Source organism: Xyrauchen texanus, chromosome 35 (genome assembly GCF_025860055.1).
Source record: "Xyrauchen texanus isolate HMW12.3.18 chromosome 35, RBS_HiC_50CHRs, whole genome shotgun sequence".
In the NCBI taxonomy this organism is placed as follows: domain Eukaryota; kingdom Metazoa; phylum Chordata; class Actinopteri; order Cypriniformes; family Catostomidae; genus Xyrauchen; species Xyrauchen texanus.
This window is the reverse complement of record NC_068310.1, coordinates 9,894,055-9,914,370: the sequence shown is the minus strand read 5'-3', so window position 1 is coordinate 9,914,370 and position 20,316 is coordinate 9,894,055. Positions and strand designations below refer to the sequence as shown.

General features: G+C 41.2%; 1 protein-coding gene across 7 annotated transcripts in view; it reads right to left on the bottom strand.

The window, feature by feature from the left end:
* LOC127629152 (extracellular sulfatase Sulf-2-like) overlaps positions 1-20,316 on the bottom strand; it is a 242,361-nt gene that overhangs the window by 139,350 nt on the left and 82,695 nt on the right. For 2 of the 7 annotated variants that reach the window (XM_052106242.1, XM_052106241.1), the window contains exon 3: positions 13,109-13,162. The exons of the other annotated variants lie outside the window; for them this stretch is intronic. The gene's annotated coding sequence lies outside the window, so the exon portion shown is untranslated. The remainder of the gene's footprint in view (positions 1-13,108; positions 13,163-20,316) is intronic. 7 annotated transcript variants of the gene reach the window in all.

Below are 20,316 nucleotides of genomic sequence, written 5' to 3'. Positions count from 1 at the left end.
AATGTTTTTTTTAATGGTTTTAATAGCTCCCTGGTCACAGGGAAAATGCTACTGTGTGGAATGGATGAATTGGACATTTATATCTACAGTGGGTACGGAAAGTATTCAGACCCCCATAAATTTTTCACTCTTTGTTATATTGCAGCCATTTGCTAAAATCATTTAAGTTCATTTTTTTTCCTCATTATTGTACACACAGCACCCCATATTGACAGAAAAACACAGAATTGTTGACATTTTTGCACATTTATTAAAAAAGAAAAACTGAAATATCACATGGTCCTAAGTATTCAGACCCTTTGCTGTGACACTCATATATTTAACTCAGGTGCTGTCCATTTCTTCTGATCATCCTTGAGATGGTTCTACACCTTCAATTGAGTCCAGCTGTGTTTGATTATACTGACTGGACTTGATTAGGAAAGCCACACACCGGTCTATATAAGACCTTACAGCTCACAGTGCATGTCAGAGCAAATGAGAATCATGAGGTCAAAGGAACTGCCTGAAGAGCTCAGAGACAGAATTGTGGCAAGGCACAGATCTGGCCAAGGTTACAAAAAATTTCTGCTGCCCTTAAGGTTCATAAGAGCACAGTGGCCTCCATAATCCTTAAATGGAAGACGTTTGGGACGACCAGAACCCTTCCTAGAGCTGGCCGTCCGGCCAAACTGAGCTATCGGGGGAGAAGAGCCTTGGTGAGAGAGGTAAAGAAGAACCCAAAGATCACTGTGGCTGAGCTCCAGAGATGCAGTCGGGAGATGGGAGAAAGTTGTAGTAAGTCAACCATCACTGCAACCATCCACCAGTCGGGGCTTTATGGCAGAGTGGCCCGACGGAAGCCTCTCCTCAGTGAGAGACATATGAATGCCTGCATGGAGTTTGCTAAAAAACACCTGAAGGACTCCAAGATGGTGATAAATAAGATTCTCTGGTCTGATGAGACCAAGATAGAACTTTTTGGCCTTAATTCTAAGCGGTATGTGTGGAGAAAACCAGGCACTGCTCATCACCTGTCCAATACAGTCTCAACAGTGAAGCATGGTGGTGGCAGCATCATGCTGTGGGGGTGTTTTTCAGCTGCAGGGACAGGACGACTGGTTGCAATCGAGGGAAAGATGAATGCGGCCAAGTACAGGGATATCCTGGACAAAAACCTTCTCCAGAGTGCTCTGGACCTCAGACTGGGCCGAAGGTTCACCTTCCAACAAGACAATGACCCTAAGCACACCGCTAAAATAACAAAGGAGTGGCTTCACAACAACTCTGTGACTGTTCTTGAATCGCCCAGCCAGAGCCCTGACTTAAACCCAATTGAGCATCTCTGGAGAGACCTGAAAATGGCTGTCCACCAATGTTTACCATCCAACCTGACAGAACTGGAGAGGATCTGCAAGGAGGAATGGCAGAGGATACCCAAATCCAGATGTGAAAACTTTGCATCTTTCCAAAAAGACTCATGGCTGTATTAGATCAAAAGGTTGCTTCTAATAAATACTGAACAAAGGGTCTGAATACTTAGGACCATGTGATATTTCAGTTTTTCTTTTTTAATAAATGTGCAAAAATGTCAACAATTCTGTGTTTTTCTGTCAATATGGGGTGCTGTGTGTACAATAATGAGGAAAAAAAAAATGAACAAATGATTTTAGCAAATTGCTGCAATATAACAAAGAGTGAAAAATTTAAGGGGGTCTGAATACTTTCTGTACCCACTGTATATCAACTATCTATATATCTATCTATCTATATATATATATATATATGTGTGTGTGTGTGTATTTCCCGCTGTTCATCTATAATGAATTTGCAGGCAAATATCAGTTCTCTGTCTACAACATATCATATTATGGCATATCATATATTAGAAAATGCGCTCCCAAAACATGACGCTATCCACAGTAACAGGGTCAACTCCAACTTTCCTCTTCCCTTTTTCTTGCTAGGAACTCTTTAGAGAACAGCAAGTGTTTAGATAAAAAAAATCTTTGTGATTGAAGATTGTGCCCTGGCCTGCTGGCACTTTCATCCATGAACAAGATCATGGAAAACATAAAAGTGAGCAGTGTTTTTTCCACTAGATAAACAAAACGCCCATGAAATAAAAAAGAAAAGAAAAAAGTGTCATGCTATTGTTTCCATCTCCCTGGGGTTCTGAGTGAAGGTCACTTTTATATTGCAGCAAACATCAGTTTTTTTGATAAATTATGTAAAATAAAACAATGACAGGAATAACAACAAAATATTAAAAATTTGTTTGATGGATGTCTTTAGCAGGGTGTGCACACAAAGTCCAACTGAACTTCCTGTCATTATATTGTGTTCCTGTCACTAACCTCTTTCCCCTTTCTCTTACACCTCAACTTCTCTAACTTCCAACCTCATTCGAATCCAGACACGTTATTGACCCCATGGAATGGCATAAAAAGCACAGTTTTCTTTCTTATTTAAACAGTAAGTTGTTTAACTCTTTCCGCTGAAAACCAGACGAACACAGCTCTTCACAACTTTTGAACTAAACTCCAAAGTACTATGCGCTTTATTAATTTGCAGGTGTTTGTTTTCAACCTCCATTTGCTTTTAGATTTTCATAATCTGTGTTTCAAAACAGCCAATGGGGTTTCCGGCTGACCTCCTGCCAGCGTTCATAAACTATGAAAGAGATTATGACATTTATGTAATGGCCACAGGGATCTGATGGGGATTAACGCATCTGAGAACACAGAGTGCAGTCTGTCATGCAATTTTATGAATTACAAAGAAAAAGGGAGAACACGTTGGATTATTCAGATTATTCTCACTCAATTAACATTAGAAGCTGTATTTGTTATATAAAGATCCAATATAAACAGATGGTCTGTTGTTTAATAATATGAATATATGAAAATGGGGTGATTTATTTTCTCCTTTAATTACTTATTTAATTTGGTTAAACACTCACCCTCTATCTCTAACTATTCTCTAACTTCAGACCACACAGAGAAATAAGAAAAAGAGAGGATGATTATGCTGGGATCTGAAAAGGTTTGCCTTTTTGGGAAATAAACTTTTTGAATGGCTGTCGAAGGCTCTCTTTAAGCCACAGCCTTGTTAAAAAGACCCCTCCTTTTTCTGCAAAGTCAATAGCAAAGGTTTGCATATAGGAGAAATGAAGAGCAGAGGTTATCTTGTTTTAGAAGAATGACTGAATTATGACTTCAGTCTGAATACTGGAAGTTAGCCAGCCATCCAAAAAAGTCTGCAGAGCTCAATTGAAGATTTTTAGGAGAATATTTCAGCTCTGTTGGTCCATACACTGCAAGAGAATGGTGACCTGAAAATTAAAGCTCCAAAAAGCACACAGCAGCAACAAAAAATTATTCATACGTAATTTTCAGAAACAGATAAATATATATATATATCACTTTATTATATATAAAGTCCTTTTTTTACTATTAATTCTACTCTCTGTTCAGTAGGTGGCGATATGCACAATAATTGAAACATTAAATACACAAGAAGAAGAATGTGAAAATGGAGATAAGTAAAAAAGGATTTAAATATTGATCTGTTTCACATCCACACTTCTCATATCTCTTCTTAAGACATAGATTGAACCCCTTTCATTTGAATTCTTTAATGCTGCCTTTGTGCTTTCTGAGCTTCAAAGATTTGGAACCCATTCCCTTGCATTCTAGTATAAACTAACAGAGCTGAGATATTCTTCAAACAAACTTTGTGTTCAGCAAAAGAAAAGAAAAAATACGGGATGGCATGAGGGTGAGTAAATGATGCGAGAATTTTAAATTTTGTACAAATTATTCCTATAAGGAGATGTTAGACAGAATGCTAACCCTAATCATCAGTTACTTTCACTCCATGCAAAGGGAATGGTGACTGAGACTGTCAGTCCCTAAAATTCTGTCTAATACATTTTGGGTTCCACAGAATACAGAAAGTTTCACTGGGTTGGAAGAACATGATGGTGGGGAAATGAGGATATAATATTAATTAAAGGCTGAACTTTAAGGATGCTCCTCAGATTTTTACAAATCTGTCAATTAGAAGAGAAGTTTGGAAACCTTTTTCTAGAAATTATTATGGTGAAATACGTGAACAATGTCACACAGTCTCAAGTTATATATAATGTTTAATTATACACTGAAGCAAGATCATGCTTTTTTTCATGCCTTCTGTTGTTATTTCACAGCTTTTTACGTCCTGTGTAAATTTAGTTCAGTCAAGCATTGTCTGTGTAGAAAGTATTTCGATAATTAGTTCTGGGATCCTGGGTAGCTGAGCGAGTAAAGACACCGACTACTACCCCTGGAGTTACGAGTTCGAATCCAGGGCGTGCTGAGTGACTCCAGCCAGGTTGTCATGTATTACCCTGTCGTGTTTCACCTTGCTCCTTAGTTTACACTTTTGTCCTTTATTTAACTCCATAGTCTCCTTGTTAGCGTTCGTGTTCACTGTCATTGTTCTCACCTGTGTCTTGTTTGTAATCATCCTGCCTTGTGTGTATATAACCCTGCCCGTTCCTCCATTACCTTGTCGTTTGTTAAATGTTGATGTTCGCTTCCATGCCCGAGTTCCTAGTTCCAGTGTTCCAGCGTTTTTGTGTTTTGCTTTCATTTTACCCATCGTGGTTGTTTTGTTTGCTCCTGTTGTGTCTGTTTATCAATAAACCCGCATTTGGATCCTCAACCTTTGTCAGCCTCCGTCCTCATTCGTAACAGAACAAACGACCAAACATGGATCCAGCGGTTTTACAGGCCAACTGTAATCTTCTCAGCCTGATGCAGGGAGATCGTCCGGTCGAGGAGCACATCCACGATTTTCTCGCAATTGCGAGTGCCTCCGACTTCCCTGATTCCTCCCTGGTCGTATTTTTCCGGGCTAACCTGAACAGTGCGCTCAAGGAGTGGTTGCCACCGGCACCGCGCGGCTGGACGCTCCACACGTTCGTGGAGGAGACCCTACTGGCCTGCAGTTCCTCGTTCACCGTGGACATAGTCGAGGAGAACCCCGTAGCTCCTCCCAATGTGGTAACCCTCCATTCGCCCGTGGTTCGTCCCTTCACATCTGCCGGCGAACCAACCTTCATGCCTGCCGTGATCAAGGAGCCAATGCTGCCAGCTTCGTCTGCCCGGAGGAGGAGGAGAAGAAAGGCTTCCGATCCCCAGTTCACGCCTTCTACGGTATGCGAGCCAGCGCCCACGCATGTCACTGTGAGCGAGCCTGAGCCCCCGACCGTCCCCGAGCCAGCGCCTGTAGCCTCCGATGTCCGTGAGCCAGCGCCTGTAGCCTCCGATGTCCGTGAGCCAGTGCCTGTAGCCTCCGATGTCCGTGAGCCAGCGCCTGTAGCCTCCGATGTCAGTGAGCCAGCGCCTGTAGCCTCCGATGTCAGTGAGCCAGTGCCTGTAGCCTCCAACAGCAGTGAACCTACGCCTGTAGCCTCCGACAGCAGTGAACCTACGCCTGTAGCCTCGACCGTCCCTGAGCCAGCGTCAGCAGCCATGACCATCCAAGAGCCAACGCCTCCCGAGCTTCCCGAGCTTCCTAGAGCTCCACCTCCCGAGCTTCCCGAGCTTTCCAGGGCTCCGCCTCCTACGGCTCCGCCTCCCATGGCTCCGCCTCCCAAGCCTTCCAGGTCTCCGCCTCTAGAACCTCCTACGGTGCCACCTCCATCGGCTCCGCCTCCAGAGCCTTCCAGGTCTCCGCCTCTAGAGCCTCCTATGGCGCCACCTCCATCAGCTCCGCCTCTAGAGCCTCCTACGGTGCCACCTCCATCGGCTCCGCCTCCAGAGCCTTCCAGGTCTCCGCCTCTAGAGCCTCCTATGGCGCCACCTCCATCGGCTCCGCCTCTAGAGCCTCCTACGGTACCACCTCCATCGGCTCCGCCTCCAGAGCCTTCCAGGTCTCCGCCTTCAGAGCCTCCCAGGCCTCCTGAACCTGTCCCTGTCCTTTGGCCGCCTCCCAGGCCACCTGACCCAGTCCCCATCTTGTGCTCCCCTTGGACTGTCTGTCTGCCCCTTGTGCCCCAGTGGACTGCTCACCTGCCCTCTGTGCCCCCTTGGACTGTCTGTCTGCCCCTTGTGCCCCCTTGGACTGCCTGTCTGCCCTCTGTGCCCCCCTTGGTCTACCTATCTGCCCCTTGTCCCCCCCTGGATTGTCTGGTGTCCCCTTGTGCTCTCTGTGGTCTGCTAGTCCCCCCCTCATTCCTTGGACGATTCTGTTTTGTTTTTTTTGTATGTTTGTTTTTAGGATCGTCTGGGATCCGATCCTTTGAGGGGGGGCTATGTAATGTACTACCCTGTCATGTTTCACCTTGCTCCTTAGTTTTCACTTTTGTCCTTTATTTAACTCCATAGTCTCCTTGTTAGCGTTCATGTTCACTGTCATTGTTCTCACCTGTGTCTTGTTTGTAATCATCCTGCCTTGTGTGTATATAACCCTGCCCATTCCTCCATTACCTTGTCGTTTGTTAAATGTTGATGTTCGCTTCCATGCCCGAGTTCCTAGTTCCAGTGTTCCAGCGTTTTTGTGTTTTGCTTTCATTTTACCCATCGTGGTTGTTTTGTTTGCTCCTGTTGTGTCTGTTTATCAATAAACCCGCATTTGGATCCTCAACCTTTGTCAGCCTCCGTCCTCATTCGTAACACAGGTCTTCTAAGCAACCAAATTGGCCCAGTTGCTAGAGAGGGTAGAGTCACATGGGCTAACCTCCTTATGGTCGCAGTAATGTGGTTCTGGATGCGGCGGATATCCCCTTTTCTCCCAATTTGGAATGCCCAATTCCCACTACTTAGTAGGTCTATACATCAGGGAATATACATCACACGGGGTTACCTAAGGAGACAACCAGCACATGTGGAGCACTTACCTCAGTATCAGGGCCTAAGTGACGCACATACCTCTCCTGAAGGCTCGTTGGTCCAGGGTTCACACTTTTTTGCAAAAGCAACTAAGAAAAGAGCGCACGTCTTTGCCTCAATTGAGGGGAAAGGCTCTACGCACAAGCGGTACAACCGGCCAGCTGACACAAACTTACCTGTTTGTGTCACCTGATAACACATGGGATGAAACTGGCTCAACCCTGAGGTTATAAAACCTTGCAAAGGTGTTAGGTGTTGCCCAGCCCACAGCTCTACAGATGTCTGCTAGAGAGGCGCCGCGGGACAACGCCCAAGAAGCTGCAACACCCCTGGTAGAATGGGCTCCCAGGCCAGCAGGGGATGGCACAAGCTGGGCATGGTATGCCATAGTGATGGCATCTATGACGCAGTGAGCAATCCTCTGTTTGGAGACAGTGATTCCTTTCCACTGTCCAACGAAGCAGACAAAGAGCTGCTCGGAGCTTCTATAGCTCTGCGTGCGATCCAAATAGATGCAAAGAGTACGCACCAGACACAGCAATGCCAAGGCTGGGTCTACCTCCTCCTGAGGCAGCGCTTGCAGGTTCACCACCTGATGCCTGAAAGGGGTGGTGGGAACCTTGGGCACGTAGCCCGGTCGGGGTTTCAGGATGACGTGAGAGTAACCCAGACCGAACTCTAGGAACAGGTTGCCGACAGAGAACGCCTGCATGTCCCCTACCCTCTTTATGGAGGTTAGTGCCGTCAGGAGGGTGGTCATTAGGGAGAGCGCCTTTAGCTCTGCTGACTCAAGGGGCTCGAAGGGAGCTCCCCAAAGGACCACGGAGAGGTCTCATGAGGGAACGAGGTGCGGGCTGTGGGGGTTTAAACCTCCTCATGCCTCTAATGAACCTGATGATCATATGGTGCTTCCCCAAACACTTACCATCCATTGCATCGTGATGCGCCGGTATAGCGGCCACATACACTTTCAAGGAGGAGGGGGACGGGAGCCTCCAATGACACTCGCAGCTGCCCGGGAAAGCATGGCCGTCAGCTCTGCGTCGGCCTGCGAATGAGCCTCCGCACCCTAGGGTGGGAGTCCAGCCGAGTCCTCAGCGTCAGACATGACGACCCCGCTCTCTGATGCCGCTATCGAGAACTCATCTTCGTCGCTGTAATGCGACATAGATCCAACAGCTTAGAGAGAAAGAGATGAATGGAATTGCAAGAGGGATTCAGATCAGTGAATCCGCTCGGCTCCGAAAAGAAATATAAGAAATCATTGGTAACTTACCCTTTTTCCGGAAGTCTGTTTTTTTATTATAGTTTTTTTTTTTATTCTAGTATTAACATCAACAGTAAGTCAGTCATACCTGAAAGATTTACAAACAAAGACTGAGAATACAATTCAATTTACACATCACATTCTCCACAACATACCAAACAATAAATTACAAAAATAAGTAAATAAGTACAATAACAAAATAAAAATAAAGTAGGGGAGTAGGAGATACAAAGAATACACATATTTTGCTTTGGGACTTTTCATCCCACTCAATGTCTCTAAATACATTGAAAATTCCTCTTTAAAAGCAAGTAATCGGGGAGGAATTTTGACAAATTTGTATGTAAAATTTCAACAAAAACAATAAATTATTAATAACACAAGATACATTTTTATCCTTAATTAATAAACCAAATGTAACAATTTCCCATGAAATGATCAGAATCAATGCATTTTTTGTTGCATCCAGCTAAATGCATCCTTCCAGAATGAATACACCAAATTACATTGAAAAAACAAGTGTTCAGCTGTTTCTATCTCTGACTTGTATATTTGACACAGATTTGAGTCCCAGACATTAAATCTTATTCTTAGTTGGATAAATATGATTCATAATTTTAAAGTGCACCTCTTTACATTAAGGGGCAATGGAAACTGAAAATAAATTGGTTCTAATTTCACGCCTTTCATCTCCAAATTATGAAAAATGTAAGATCTTTTTACAGGACCTGGAAAACATTGTTGTTGTAAACCATCTCTAAAAAAATCTGTTAGAGCATTTTTTATCTGTAAAGTTTTCATTTTCTATCATGAGATCATGCAATTTAGGTTTTACCACTGAATATTTTAATTGTTCCTTAACTAATTTAATCATCGACAATGGGATACTTTTGATAATTTTATCATACACTTTAGGTGAGCAACCTGTATTGTATTTAACACAAATATTGAGACTCATTATATTCCCAAAGTTATCCATAACATGTGTCACTGACCATAAGCCTTTTTGCCATCACTCATCAATAAACAAAGATTTTCTGCTCACTGTTATACATCTGTTATTCTAAATTGACATGTTATGTGGGCTAAAATTATATTTGAAAATCAATTTACAATATAATAGTACTTGGTGAAAAGTAGAAAGTTTATAAATTTCCGTCCCACTGTAACAGAAAACTTATGCCACCACATTTTTTAAATACAGCTGAAGGAATCTCAAACCAGAATTAGGACTCTTTATTAAAAAAAAATAAATAAATACATGGGAGTCACTGTTTGAGCGAGCAAAAGCGGCAGATAAGATTAGATAGAGTGGAAACTTTGGGGAATTGTCTTGCTTTTAAAGAGGAATTTTCCATTTATATAGAGATGTTGAGTGGGATAAAAAGTTCCAAAGCAAAAGATGTGTATTCTTTGTTGAAGAATTGGTTTTGTAATGTAAAAACCTCCCACTCCCACTCCCCTACTTTATTTTTATTTTTGTTTATTTTAGTTATTTACTTATTTTTTGTAATTTATTGTTTGGTATGTTGTGGAGAATGTGATGTGTATATAGAATTGTAATCTAAGTCTTTGTTTGTAAATCTTTCTGACTTTCTGATGTTCATACAACAGCCTCGCGCGGCTTTACTCTATCGCGTGTACGAGCGACAATAACGTGCACGGATTAATGCTGTTGAAATGCCTTTATACTTTTCTCAAAGATCAGAGATGTCTGGGCTCCCAAGAGTGAACCCCTAGTGTCAACTCATCGACACAATGTCGAGTAAGTGCCAGATAGGTAACACAAAGCCAAGTGCACTCACACAACACTAGTGTCAGGATCCAGCCACAAAAACTACAAACAAGACCAACCAAAGTGGCAGGATCTTGACACTAGATAAACAAAGCAGGCACAAACACAGAAAGTCAGGTGACAGGGTCCAGACACAACAAAAGCTCAACTAGAGTGTCAGGATCCTGACAATACAATTGAACCCCAACGGTGTCTCATACATGTTATTATGGTTATTAGGGTTTAGGCAGCTATGTACACAAGACCACATCTGTTTCAATCTTTGAGGGAAGAGATGTCTAGCTATATTAACTGTGCTGAAATTACACATTGTGCGAGGGAGGCCACGCAGTTCACATTATCCTAATGAAGGGTTACACAACAAAATGAACATCCTACTTTACAGCACATCAAAATCAACCAACCTACACAATCCTTATAAATGTAGATTTAAGTGAAAACTGTCCTTTGAGTAATTCTCACTTGTCTATTCACACCGATTCACTCTCGTTGAGAGCAGATTTGATTGAATATAAATGCTGAGAGTCTTACAGTCATTTAGCTCCAATAGGTGTTCATAGGTGAGAAAGACAAAGAGAGAAATAGATATAATTGAATATACAACAGTTAGATCCATCCTCGATTCTAATTGGACGAGAGACGTTCCATGTGTACTGATGTTCTCACACCATCAGCACTTGGACGCTTCACTGTTTGTATTAGGGATGTCCTGATCAGCTTTTTTGACCCCCGATCCCGATCCGATATTTACGTTTTAAATATCTGCCGATACCGAGTCACGATCCAATACTTTATTTGCTAGATAATAGAGCTGCAGATTGTTTTTGTTTGGTTACAAAAATAACTAAGTAAACAAAGTAACTAAAAGATGTCTTCAGCTTAATGCATTTAACTTTGTGCAGCTAGCATTTTTATAAAACTGTGTAATAGCTTATTTTAACTTTATTATAAAGGTACAAAAATAAATCACAAATCCACAAAATAGTTCTATTGTCAATATCAAAATGCCATTGTGACATACTGACAACCAGTATAAACCATGAAAGCATCACACACCGCAGAGATCATTCAAAAATAAGAAAAATATATTCATAACAAGCTCTAAAACTGCTCCAGTTAGAAATCATTAATATCTATGGTCTGTTTACTGTCTTTGAGTTTTGCTGTAACATAAATCACTAATTATTAAGCAAATGCATGAAGGCGCGGTGTTGTTATTGAAGGTTAAACAGTTATATTTATTATAAGTGGTATTGTGACCCACATTAATCTGATTTAAATTAGGATGAGTTACTGATGATGAGATATTGAGAGCACCTGAAGAGCGCACATCTTTGACGCAGAGAACGCTCATGTTAAAGAGAGTAAAGCTAAAAGCGCTCATGATTGCTCAAACACATTTTTAAAAACAAACCAGCATATTCATCTCAATTACATCATGTCTGAATGTTTAAATTCATGAATGTCGACGAAGAATATCGGCCCATTTTGATCGACGGCCGATCGGGACATCTCTAGTTTGTATCACACCGCTTGTGTTTGTGCCGTTCTAAACTAAAGTGTAAGAGTAGTGCAGATGTGTTAAGAACCATCTGTCTCTTTACATTTCATTTTGTGACATTACATATTTTAGCCAGCAGGTGGAGGCAAAAGGCCATTTTTGTGTGTAATATGAGCCAGTTGGTGACATGACGTGAATCACTTACCTCTTACCAGACTTTCTACACTGGTGAGGATGTACGGAATAGCAGAGATTGCAGTTTTTATAGTGAATGACTCTTGCAAACCAGCTATTGCAAAATAGGGAGGAATACCCCTGCTTGGATGGCTATTTTTCCACTGAGAAAATGGGATGAATTTCACCAAAATGACATTATCTTCAGAAAGCTGTCTAACAGACTACAGCATCATCAACAGGTGATCGCACACACTCCAAATCTCTCTCTCTCTCTCTCTCTCTCTCTCTCTCTCTCTCTCTCTCTCTCTCTCTCTCTCTCTCTCTCTCTCTCACACACACACACACACACACACACATCTCCAATTACATGTTAGAAACAGCCCAAGCCCTGATACTAGTACTTGTAAAGTTATGTTTTTGAGAGGCTTGGATATATTATTTGGTTTGAACCAGCAATGGCAGATTCTGATCCGTGGCGTAAGAAAGTATTTTTTTTTATACCAAACTAAAATTTTACTCATTTTAAAAAGGTATTTGTTCATTTAACTGTTGTATGTAAGCAATATCAATAACACTCGCAGTTGTGCTATATGGCCCTAAATCAGCACTACTGTGATTGCCTGTGGCCTCATGCCTGCCGCCGAATCACAGCAGTGCCGATGTAGGTCCATATTGCATTCTTGCTTGTGTGATATTGCTTAAATACAACATGTACACTTTTCACCTTCCATCATCTGCTCTAGAGCAAAGCAGGAGTGAACTATGTGTGTAGATTGGTTGATGGTATTTAAAATTAGTGTATGGGAGAAAGACTGAAAATGAAAGCAAAAATGTGTGTATATGTGTGTGTAAGAGTGTGTAATGAATCAGCTCAGAAACAGAAGCAATTTTACAACATGCATTGGGAGACAATCAGAGCCACCAATATTTGGATCAGACCATATTTAATTTAACCATTGTCCTTTTTAGTACATATGACATACACACAGCTCCTTCCCTGTCCATCATCATGGATATTATGGTCTGGATGTTGTGACAGACTCTTCCTGGACTCCCTAGTGTTGTTACTTGGATCAACAGAAAGGTGCTGTGGGAAGGAGATATTTTTTCATGTTTGTGAGAATGTTGTTTACAATCATCAGCTTGAGCCCTAGAGGCTTCGAAGATTTTCTCCTGACAGCCATTAGCAGTGGCCATTTCCCTGATGGTCAGGGCCACCTCTACGGCCCTAGTATCCAGGCAACAGTCTGAAGACAACAGGGGTCATCAACAAGCAAGACAAGCTGCCCTCAGGCGCCCACAACTGCCTTACAAGCCATTAGAGTCTATGTACTAGACAGGAGAGTGCGTGTGGTATAAATCGAAGTGTGCAAGTGTCTGTTTGATGGTTCTTGTTTCAAAACTTTTTGGAGTTTGACTGACAGTATGTAGGTGAGAGGATGAAAGTTACATTCAACTGCACAGAGAGGGAGAGATCAGAACTCGCTGGAGGAGAGTGTTATATTGCTTACCTGACAGAGATGGGCCCAACTCTTCTCCAGATAGCCAGTGAAGATGCACAAACACTGAGGAGAAATGAAACCCCTAAGATTACAATACTTACTAAAATACAGTTTTCATTGGCATCAGTCAGCATTTGAATGTATTGCATCTGCATATGCATCCAGAATTTCTAAGTATATGGTAGAAATGAGCAAAAGGGATAGTGTAAAAACGGATTGTCTAAAAGTAATAGATAATTTTGCACAAGTACAGGTTAAATTATGTAGATAATTTGGCTTATTTAAAAAATACTTGAAACTGTCACAGAACGGAGTAGTGAAGCGAGAACTCAATCTCAGAATTTTAAATGGACTTTATTAGAAAAAAAAACAAACAAAAAAAAAACCCAACCCCGTAAGGAAGAAACAAATGCCCCCAAAACAGGCTGGAACAGGGTAGGCCAGGCTGGTGAAGGGGGAGCCTCATGTACCAGGATCAGAACAGGATATTCCAGATGGACAGACTACCGACACAAACAAACAAACTGGGAGAATCTCCATGTATACCTTTGACAACGAACTGGCACAGGACAAAGAACACAGGGAGATAAAATAGGGAAGAAAATAAGGACAGAGACAGGCGAGCATATGGCAAACAATTCTGATGGAAGCCATGTGCTCACACTAAAGTGGAGGCTAGGTATTGATACAGATTTCCCGATTCAATTTGATTCCGATTCACAAACTCTCGATTCGATTCCGATTTCATTTCGATTCGATTTAGATTCATATGGGTTTATTTCAGTTATAATTTAACTATTGCTTACATATAAAATAAATTATCACCCAGATAATGCTGTTAATTATACAGAGGACTTATTAACAAGGTACATTAGGAAAATATTAATTTTACTAATTATATCTTAATACTTTTTCATCATTTTGGTCACAATTTGGCTTTTTAAAAAATGAGCAAAACATTTATTCATTCAATAAATAAGATTTTATATTTCATATATTATTTTTGTTACATATTTATTGTTAAAGCATCATTTATACTATTTACAAGTATTTTCATTGATTTGTTGAACACGTGCTAAAACCCGTACTGTCTCTTTAACAAAAAACTGCATTTCTGTAAACAGCGCCTTCAAATGAGCGCATGTTAACAAGAGACGCGAATGGCTCATTTGTACGATGCATGATAAGAAGTACATATTTTTTTGGTAGTTGTTTTTGATCAACAACTGACTGTAAAGAACAGAAAGAGTATTGAACGCTGTGAAAGGATCTTGCAGCTGAACGCTTCACAAATAATCTACTCAATTACTGGTGACTGAAATGTAAACATTTACCAGCCAGTTGCCAAATATATTTACTTGAATGGCATAGCACAAAATTTGTTTGCAAATGCGAGTGATTTCCTCCCATTATAGTGGAGGGTTGCGCATTGACTGAAAGATCGATCTTAGGATTTAAGGATCGATATAGAGATTGTTCAAATGAAAAATGTGATTAATCGGAAAAACAATATTTTTACCCACCCCTACAGACAAGTCAGAAGAGCACATGGCGAATGAACACAATCATAAGCCATGTTCTCAAACCAAAAAACACAGCACAAAAGACAGATAGAAGAGTGCCTGGCAAAATAACCAAACCTGATCCATGCGCTCACAAAGACAAGGCATGGAGCATGAGCGTCTGGATCCCAACACCAGAACCAAAACCAAATTAGACAGAAGAGTCAGGATCCAGACACCATGCTCCAAACATGAAACACAACATAGACAGAAGAGCGCACAGCATGGAAATCAGACCCAAAGACATGTACTCAAGACACAAGCAAAGACTGCCAGAGCACATGGCCAGGAAATAATCACTGAGCCATGTGCTCAACACAAAACACAAACATTGATGTCAGGATCCTGTCATCAACCAATAAATATGACTGACCTAAGTGACAGGATCCTGACATAAACATTCTGTTAGCAAGGTAAATTCCAAGTATGTATAAAGATGCGCAAAAACCTATATTGAAGTTGTAGCGACGAGCATTCTGAGATAACATTTCAACATTTCACGCACAAACGTTCATAACCTTGCGCATAGAGAATGTTCTTGAGACCTAAGATCCATTGTACAGGAAACACAGCCCATACCCTTACAGGAAAAACTTTTCACATGTAACTTTGACAGAAGGGCTCCTAATGTTTCACATACCAAGTAGACCAGCCACGGGCCGTGCATTTTAAGTCAAGGTTTTCAGTGCGATTCTTGCCATTAAGAAAACACAGTTTCACAATCATACATTTTGTGGCAGTCAACTAATAGTACCAACTGACATTTTAAAAACAAGTCCACGCACAAAAGCCAGAACTTGAAATGACACTTAATGCTCAAGCAATCCTAATTTTAACTGCAGTTTTGTGAATTGAAGATAAAAAAAAATCGTAATTTTTCAAGGAGGTCTAAAAATCAGGAAAAAAAATCTATCTAATAAGATTTGCAATTTAAATGCTGCTTGTAATAAATTCGATTTCATCAGGGTACACGGTTATGATGCGTTCCATTCAAGTTGGATGTGAGATATTCCTACTTGATATCTCCGACCATTAATGCATTCCATTCCCCGATATTCGAAAGTTGACGTTTAAGGAAACAAAACTGCAAGCTTCCGTTAGCTTAGCAGGTGTTTGACTGTCATTAGAGGTCTCCTAGCAACCCAACTGATAAACAATGCTGCAGCGCTAGCATTTGTGCTACAGGTGTACGATTATCAAAAGAGATTACAATGTTTTATACACCTGTTTCTGCAGGCGTTTGTTAAACAAGCTTTAATGTTGAATCAAACTCATTTATAAAATATTACTTAATAAAGTGAATGTTTATCACTTACTATGTCTATCTCCCTGAGTGTCGACATGTTTGTGTGACATCATGCACCTGCATCTTGGCAAAATCGGAGTTGAGAATTTCTGCACGAGCCTTCAAGTTGTAATTCTGACTTCAAGAGTTTGGGTTTGGCATTTGGGGTTTCAGTTTATAAAATATGCATTCCCCCTCACTGTATTACAGACTGTAGAGCTGAAAACAGCACACTTACGTGCCCATACGGCCAACAACACTTACCGCTTTGGACAGTGGGGGCAGTGTTTTGCATTTCAGTAAGCACAGACCGATTTTAGCTAAAGAAAAGTCAACCTACTTGTAACGAGGAGGGAGGGAGTGTGGGAGGAGGGATGTCCTCGCCACTGCCATCCGCCAGGGGAGCAGCCACAGCCATCTGCCTGGGGACAGAGGGGTTGCTGCTAACAGCCGAGAGCCGGAGGAACCGCTGCTGTCTGCCGAGAATTTGAGGAGCGGTTCCGTCCACCAGGGACTGGAGGATTCACTGCCGACCACCGGGGGAGAAGCGAGCTGACATCTGTGAGAGGGCGGAGGAGCGGTGTAGGACCTGGTGCGTCCGGGAGCTGGCAAGCAAGTTCTTTTCTCACTCTCCGCCGCTCTCTCTGCTCGCCCTTTCACTCTTCCCACGCCTCCCCTCATCTCTCCACCCAGATTCACAAGAGGCAGGGTGGACCACTGGCTGGCAGAACGGCCGGAAGGGCAGCACCCCAGGGGAAGACTGTGATGAGGAGGAGTCCGTGGCTGGGCTGCGATGGAGCACTGCCGGCGCTGAATCAGCTGATCAGCGGGAGAGCGAAATAAGGGGCGGCCGGAGATGCTGGTTAAGTAGAGTGTGACACGCGGCTGCATTGTGTGTGTTTGTTTGTGTTATGGTTTATGTTTTTTTTATGTTGAGTTTTGCATTAAAACTTTATTGCCCATCCTTATAAAGTTACACTACTGTTTTGGATTTCACTCTGAGATCAGTCTGGCTACTCAAGACTAAATGGGTGGCAACCAAACAACCGACTAAACTAACCCATTTTACATGCATTTACATAAATACAGTACAATGCTAAATATTACATACAGTACATACACAGAGGCTGCAAACAAATGCATCTTGTCCCGTCGCATGCATAAGGGATGGAACATATATGAGTAAATGAGTTTCAACAACAGCATGTGAATGGTGAATGTGAAAGGTGTGTGCGTTTTTGTGCACAGTTTCCCCTGTGCCTCATTTTTTCCTCTCTTGTTCTCAAGTAGAAAGCAATGGCGCAATTCTCTTATTTTTCAACCAAATAGATCAGAAGGGAGTCATCAAAGCCCCTCCACTGAGGATAAATCAAATAGGACACACAGAGAAAAGCACACACACACACACACACACACACACACACACACACACACACACACACACACACAGAGGTAGGCAATGTCACACAAAGACATGCATATACGTACGCAAACTGAGAGTAGCAGTGGCAAGTTAATCCACACCACCACCTCTCCATTCCTGCAGTAGGATGGAGATTTTAATGGTGACAGAATAGATATCATCTTTATGAAGCAGAAGTAGGTATAAGTGAACTCTCCATGTGATGGGGTGACAGGCTCCCTTTTATTCTGTTTCATCCTACTCTTGAGTTCTACCTTGCTACCTAGCAAACACTAATAAACAGCAATCACAAATTACAAAGCATTAATTATTCATGTATCCCCCCCCCAAAAAAACAAACAAAAAAAAAAAACACCCACTATATTCAAAGAGATTCAGATGTACAGCGGTTTTATCAGAATTTCCCTAACTGTATTGTAACCAATGTATTTTGGGGTTTTAATGTTGGAGCCAATTGCGTGTTGAACATCTGTGCTGATTTGCAAGTAACAGACACATGTCAGACCATCTGCTGCCCAATAGCCTAATGAGAATAAAACACCTCAAACATGTACCCACACATCAGTTTTGCAGCCATCCTGTTGTTGGGCATATTACAGCTGTATTTTATACATTCAGTCCCCAGGCAGCCATTCAAACATCTTTAGACAGAGTCATTTGATTTGTGAAATATCACTGAACTGCTCTGAAATACTTATCTTGGGCCAATGTCCACTTTCGCGTCAACAAAAAATGGACTTACAGTTTCTTAACCCAACACACTATCACAGCGAAACCATCAGAATTCATACGACTTTTCTAAATTTGACTACATCGTATGATATCGTGCAACTGCACTCATTTGAATTCCTATGACATCGTTTCCATCTAATACGCGACAATTACTAGCTTCTGTCACACACAACAGCTTCATGTTTACACACTCTATTGATTGGTTAAGTTTACTGTAGTTAAGGGGTTTAGGTAAGGGCATAATATTAATAAGCATGTCCTTAACTCCTCGCGCACGGAACTGTGGCGGAGGACGAATCTCAGTTGCCTTTGCATCTGAGACCGTCAATCCGCGCATCTTATACCGTGGATTGGTACTGTGGAGACCTAGTGCATGTGGAGGCTTCAGACTATTCTTCAAGGCATCCATGTACAACTCACCATGCTCCCCACTGTGAGCAAGAACCATATTATAGCGACCACGAGGTGGTTAACCAAACGTCACTCAGCATGCCCTGGATTCGAACTTGTGACTCCTGGTGTGGTAGTAGAGATGTTTTACTTATTATATTGTGCACTTGCAATATGCCTATTGCAACACGCTATAGATAAGTCTTCACTGACCTTGCAGCTTGCACCTCAACTCACAGATGAATTTGTGTAAATTAAACGTTGAAAATTTACTTATGATGAACAAAGCATTGATTGTGTAAAAATAACAGATCTGCACAAGTAATAATAACACAAATATGTGTAGTTAATTAGTTAGATTAAGAGAGTAACTTTAAACCTTCCCAGCAAATTAATGTATTTGTAGTTACGCGTCAAACTATAATAAACTTACAATGACAAGAGACACTACACAATCACATTTCAACACTCCCACAGGGACAGCGACTAGCACTTTTAGACCTTTTTCACACTCCTGGTTTTGGAACGTGGAAGTAAACATTTGCAGGATAAACTTCAATAGCGTTGAATGGGAGATCACGGCAAATATTATTTTCAATTACCCATTTCCTCTAAGACCACTATTACATTTTTCTACATCCAGAAGAAAAAATATAATATAGAGAGCACTGGATTAAGAGAAGTGGGAGAAGATGTCAAATTTACAGTCACTCTCTCAGCAGCTGTAATAGAAACCTCCTCACAGCTGTAGTAATTCATTGTTTAACTAATTCCAGGGTAATATAACACAAAGCATATTGTTATTAATTTACACTCAATGTGTAAAAAAAATTATAATATAAAAAAATGGAGAGACTTACGCTGATAAATAAGGCGGAAATGCATCATCACAGTCTGTAAAAAAGGTCTATAGTGCGTCGTTGTGCATGGGAAACACACGTGACTTAGAGAACCACTTTAAATGCTAAGATCAATAGTTATATTCACTGGGAGGGGCTGGGTGGGTACCCTAGGTTTTTGTGAAATTCCGCCACTGGACCGCCACTGGACCGTTTGAACATATATTTCAGACCAATCCTGTTTTAGCAACTCTTTTTCAAAGTTAATTGTGGGTGCATTGCAGGTGAAGAAAAACTAATATGAAAAAAAAATATGTTGGACATACCCTCCAAAAAAGGGTATGTCCAACATATAAAAAATATGCTTGTGCCAATTCCACCAAATTTACACTCAGTTACAGTACGGCTCTGACCATTTCATTTTTATTAAACATAATATAGAAATATAATCATAAAATCCCTGCTATTTAGCAAGAGTAATAGTAGTTGATGAGAATACCTGTGTATGACACTTCTCTTTAACTTACAATACACAAAGAAGAAAATACAATATCATGTACATGCTAAGCCACTGATGTGCACTAAAACTGATATCTGAATTTTATATTGCAGATATCATGACAATGTTAAATTAAAGCGCTCTGGGGAGACTGGGAGGCTGCATGGGACAGAACTAGTGCTCGCTGCTCATTTCAGGAACCAGACACACCTGTTTTGCATACTGGTGCGTAACAGTCAACCCATTTTAATCAAGTTCTGGATCCAACACTTAAAATATTATGCAGTATGTCGCTAGTTCAAAACAGTGTTTAAAACATAAATTTACAACATAATTTGAGCTTAAATTGTTAGTAGGCTTTTTTTAATCTAAGAGGTATAGGAGATATTATCATCAGTAGCTATGTTATCAGTTATGAAATCAAGAGTTTTAAAATAACCGAATAAAACTTTTTTCATGAGAAATAATTTAATATAACATCAATGCA